Below are 6,000 nucleotides of genomic sequence, written 5' to 3'. Positions count from 1 at the left end.
GAACTAGGACACAATTTTATAGAGCATGAGAAGAGGGTACTGATTGTTTGGTTCATCATTGACATAGAGATGCAGAAACAAAACACTGTCACTTGTCATCCTTAAACCTCAGACCTAGAAAATAAATTCTGATTGATCACTATTGCCATGAGAATGCAGAAATTAGCTGTCAATATGACCACTTTCACAACTGGCACTGAAATTCATTTATCACATACTCCTTTGTGTTGTAGGGAAAACGTCTTTTTGGTTGGCAGCAACAATGGGTTTACTACATAGTAGTAGTGTGAGACAGCTAGCTTCACCTGTTGTTAAAATATTTGAGAAACATTGCCCTTCCAGGATAATCCAAGGAAGACTGGGCCCACTGAGGCCACAAGTAGTAGATGTAGACACTTTCTTTCATTTTTGTGATTACAATGAGTGTTGATTTGATCATGGTAACTGTTTGAATGTAAGATAGTTTTGATATGTCCTATCTCAACATCAAGGTAACATAGCGAGCAGGTGGCTCATGAGGTTGTCAGTAAGATTGATCTTAGAGTGCATAGGACTGTAAGAGACCCAATATTTATGTTGACCAGTGATCATAGGCTGTAAATGGATAGTAGTTAATGACCCATTGTCAAACTTCTCAACTAATACATTGAGGAAAGGGAGCTCTGTTGATTATTTCATTTCATTGGTAAATTTGAATGTAGGGTGGAGCTCATTAAACTATGTGAGGAAATTCTTTAATGCAGCCATAGATTCAAATTTGGTAAGTGTGGCATCTACACATCGGAAATTTGCAAGGGATAGGAGGTTAGTGGTCTTTTCATCAAAGACGCATTTCACAAGGTCTGACCCTACAGTGGGTCCATGAAAGCAGCATCTATTTGGGCTGCATGTGGTGTTTTGAAACTGAGCTCAAATGAATGAATACAGATCTCTCCCTTTAAAACCCAGTTTGTTCCCTCCCAGGGTCCAACACAGTGGAGCCAGCAGCAGTGACCTTGTGGATATGTTGTCAATGTGGACTGTAGCAAACAGGGTGATGTCCGGAAAAGGAGAGAGCGGATCCTGTTGAGTGGTTCCCTGAGCAGACTGTCAAAGCAATTTGGCAGAATGCCTCATCGCCAGAACTTTCCAACAAGCACCAAGACATGGCTTGGCTGGTGGTGAGAAGGGCTCTGCCTGTGAGATCATTTATGCACGCCCGGACTCTCAGCTGCACCGCACGCTGCCCTCGAAGCAGCTGTGGGGGGGGGACGAGACTGTCACACACCTCCTTCTGGAATGTGCCTATGCAGAGGAAGTCTGGAGAGGAATGCAGTGGTATTTGTCGAGGTTCGTCCCGAGCAGCGCCGTGACACGGGACTCCGTGCTCTACGGCCTGTTCCCTGGGACGCACACCGAGACGAACATCAACTGCGCCTGGAGGATCATCAACTCGGTGAAGGACGCTCTCTGGGTGGTCCGAAACCTGTTGATCTTCCAGCTGAAGGAGTTGACCCCGACTGAGTGTTGCAGACTGGCACATTCCAAGGTCCAGGACTACGTGTTGAGGGACACGCTGAAGCTTGGGGCAGCTGCCGCCAAGGCGCGGTGGGGAAAGACCACCGTTTAACATCTGCCTGTCTAAAGAAGATCAGGGGGCCCATGCAGTCATTTGGGCTCTGCTGACGCCTCAGCTCAATGTATGAGTGAGAAATGCACAGATCTGTATGTAATAATGAAAATTCTGAGCTGTGTATGTAAATGTGGAAATATGTATGGCATTACCTAATGTACAGTGTATCAAATTATTTTATGAATAAAGTATATTTTTGAAATAAAAAAACGTGTTGCATCTGGATTGTCATGATATAGTGATGTAGACAGCAATTTATGTGAGTTTTTTCTTTGTGGGAACATATTTGCTCTGGATCCTCACCATCCCACTTCTTTTGCTTCCCATTGAGAAAACATGAATTTACCTTCAGGTATACCTTCGCTTTTGCTAAACCACATTTCAGCTTAGTAAAATTGTCATTTTCCTAAATTAAGAAATTTTGCTTTTGACCTATCTTTCACCTTTTTCTAAATCTCAGTCTAATGCACTAAAGTATTATCTCACTAAATATCCTTTTCACCTGCCCAGCTTCATTCCCTCAACTAAATCCAAAATTTCCCTTTCTCTTGTTACACCTTGCAAGTACTGGCTAAAAGATTTTCACAAATGCACTATATTCTGAAGGAGATAGCTGAGAATATTGTAGATACTGGTGATCTGTCAGGAATGACTGGAGTCATGGAGGGTTCCAGAGGACTGGAAACTAGCAAATGTAACATCCCTGTTTAAGAAGAGAGAATGTCAGAACACAGGAAACTCTAGACCAGTTAGCCTGACCTCAGATGTTGGCAACATTTTAGAGTCCATTATTAATGATGAGATTGCATAATACATGGAAATGCATAGTAAAATAGGGCTGAGTCAGCCCTATTCATTGAGGGGAGGTAATGCCTGAAAAATCTGTTGGAAATCTTTGAGGAGTAAGTGAGACAAAGGAGATTGAGTGGACAAGATCCATTTGGATTTCCAGGAGGCCTATGACAAGGTGCTACACAGGAGTCCGCTAAATAAGATAAAATCCCATGACATTAGGAGAAAGATACTGGCACGGGTAGAGGATTAGCTTACTGGCAGAAGGCAAAGAGTAGGGATAAAGGTGTCTTTTTTAGAATGGCAGTGGTGACTAACAGAGTTCCGCAGGGGTCCATGTTGGGAACACAACTATTCATGTTATATAATAATGATCTGGATGAAGGAACTGAGGGCACTGTTGCAAAATTTGCAGATGCCACAAAGTTTATGGAGGGATTGGTAGTGTTGAGGAAGTGGAGAGGTTGCAGAAGGGCCTGGACAGGCTAGCACATTGGGCAAAGCAATGGCAGATGGAATGTAATGTGGGAAAATGTGAGCTTGTGTACCTTCAGTAGGAAGAATAGAGGTGTAGACTATTTTCTAAATGGGGAAAGGCTTCAGAAATCAGAAGCATAAAAGGACTTAGGAGTCCTAGTTTAGCATTCTCTTAAGCTTAACATGCAGGTTCAGTTGGAGGTGATTGTGATAGGTCAGTGGGGAGGGTGGAGCAGATAGGTGGGAAGGAAGATAGACAGGTAGGACAGGTCAGGAAGGTGGTCCTGAATTGGATTGGGATGAGGTGGGAGTGGCAGGGAGATCTGGAAACTGGCGAAGTCAATGTTGATGCCATGTGCTTGTCAGGTCCCAAGGTGGAAGCTGAGGTGTTCCACCACCAGTCAACAGGTGACTTTGATTGGCAGTTAAGAAGGCAAATACAATGATAGCATTCAGTTCAAGAGAGCTAGAATAAGAGCACAGATGTACTGCTTAGGCTGTGTGACGCTCCAGAGAAGGTTCGCAGGAATGATCCCAGGGATGAGGAGCATTTGAGGACTCCAGATCTGTATTTCTTGGACTTTAGAAAGATGAGGGGGAATCTGATTGAAATTTATAGAATACCGACAGGCCTGGATAGGTGGATGTGGAGAAGATGTTTCCACTATTAGGAAAGACTAGGACCTGAAGGCATAGCCTCAGGGTGAAGGACAACACTTTGGAACTGAGATGAAGCAGAATTTCAGCCAGAGGGTGGTGCAACCTGTATGATTTTTAAAGCTCCCATCTCCTGTAAAACTACTTTTAATCTCCCAGGAATCTAAAACTTCCCTCCTCTACTTACTGTCTCTGTAGCCCTAGGTTCATTTTCACTATGCCCCTATTTCTATACTTACTACTGTGTGCAATGTAATATCACCAGGTTTAAGATCTTGTTCATTAATTTCTATTCGCTGAAACATTTCTCAGGTCAATATCCTGATCATTAAAATCAACCTCCCCAGTTTAAAACCACTTTAAAATCTAAAAGAAGCCGAGCAGCTATCTGTCAATTATAACTAATTGGTACATTTTTTATCACAGTGCAGCTACAAATCAAAATCCAATTTCCTCTAATCGCATTTTTCTTTAATGCAATATGAATGTTTGTTTCCCCCTTGAAATTATATTCTTGCAAATTATCCTGATGAGAGCAAAATGCAATACTTTGGCTGAAAAATACAAACTTTATCAAAGTGATGATTTTATTCTTGATTTGCTCTCCTTATCTCTTCCTGTCAAAGTCTGTTTATCATTTCCATATTAACACATCTCTCCCTTGCTTTGGCTTTACATTTTGATTTAATATATCATCTCTGATGTGATCCCTTGCTCTACTATTTAGTTTAAAATTCTCCTGATTTCTTTGGCTACATGGCTCACTAGAACACTGGTTCCAGAACAACCCAGCAATATAGTCCTCACATTCCAGAGTACTAATGCTATTGCCCCACAAACAAGAATCCATTTCCACCACATCGGCCTTTTAGTCATGCATTCATTTCTCTAATCTAATTTGTCATATGCCAGTATGCCTGTGGCTCTGGTTATAGTCCAGAGAGTTGAAGTTCAGTTTCCTCAGAAGTCTTTCCTAGTCCTGACTATATCATTGGTTCCAAAATCTTTCATGGTTACTAGATCCTGTCCATCTCCCGCTATAGGTATGTCTCCAGTCTGGTGCAATTTTCTGTCCTTGGGTGGGATTAAGCAAGGAAAATTAACTAGAGGATGAAGGATAAGATAAATTTGGTCAGCATAAGGAATACAAGGTAATACAGTGGTGAATTGTGTAGTTAAAAGACAGCTGGAGGTAGTGATGGGATTTAATAGTTAGCAGGAATAGGGCACATGGTTGAATTAAGAACTGACAGAGTCAGAGAAAATAGAAAGTGAATTCCAAATAGCATCAATGCTTACCAGAAATATAGTCTGTGTCCTTTTCTTACATATCATGACATGCTGTTTTTCTCAACACCAAAAGAGAACAAAATAAGAGAAAGAATTTTAAAGGAGGAAATTTTAAAAATGACAGAATAGCAATGAGGACTCAACAGCCACTTCAATGATAAAAACCAAAATACTTTTAATTTGGCAATTGCAATAAAATCTATTTGTAATTCTGTATTGTCTGGGTCTAAGCTTATTGTAATTCAAGCTATTCTATAATTCAGTTTTATTTAGGTGATATTTACGTAAGTTTGTGAGTTTAATATGTGATGGAACATATGCTAATGTGGAATATTTAGTGGTGGTCATGGTAATGTAGTTGCCATGGTTACTCTGGCAGACACTGATGCTGAGGCTAAGTGTGGTGTGCTTCTTAGATGTTTTTGAATTTGTGAACTACAGTGAAGAAGGGAGTTCTGGTCCAGTTATTAGTTTATCAACATGAAGATATTTAGTTTATCCACAGATCTGGCTCAGGCAATAAATATTGGAGAAGATGCATTTAAATGCTTAATAACTTACCCATAGTGTTAGGGGCAGGGGTAAATGTAGGGGAATGGGTCTGGGTGGGTTGCGCTTCGGCAGGTCAGTGTGGACTTGTTGAGCCGAAGGGCCTGTTTCCACACTGTAAGTAATCTAACCTATCTAAACTAGACATGGTACTAACAGAATTGCATATCAATGATGGTCAACTTTCTAGCACCTGTAATGGTTAGGTTTTTAATTTAAGCCAGGATTTGTTGCCATCCCCTATTGCCCTTGAACTTAGTGGTTTGCACTTCAGGGGTATGCACATTACTGTGCATACAGAATTCCATATGTGCCAGATAAGACATTTTCTTCATTCCTCTAATTACCTGAATTATTATGCGATACCATTTCCAGAAAACCCTGACATTGGCATATTTATTATCTCATCTGATAATGACATGATAAAGTGGGAAAACCTTTGGGGTGAAACAATGACTCAGTGGTTAGCACTGTTGCCTCACAGTTCCAGTTGGGTTCAATTCCAGCTGAGAGTGACTGTCCAAGTGGAATTTGCATATTTTCCCTTTTCCTCCATGGGTTTTCCCTGGGTGCTCCAGTTTCTTCCTACAGCCCAATGATGTGCAGGTTAAGTGGATTGGCCA

This window comes from Hemiscyllium ocellatum, chromosome 8 (assembly GCF_020745735.1).
Source record: "Hemiscyllium ocellatum isolate sHemOce1 chromosome 8, sHemOce1.pat.X.cur, whole genome shotgun sequence".
NCBI lineage: Eukaryota > Metazoa > Chordata > Chondrichthyes > Orectolobiformes > Hemiscylliidae > Hemiscyllium > Hemiscyllium ocellatum.
The sequence above is the reverse complement of the archived record's forward strand: the minus strand, read 5'-3'. Positions refer to the sequence as shown.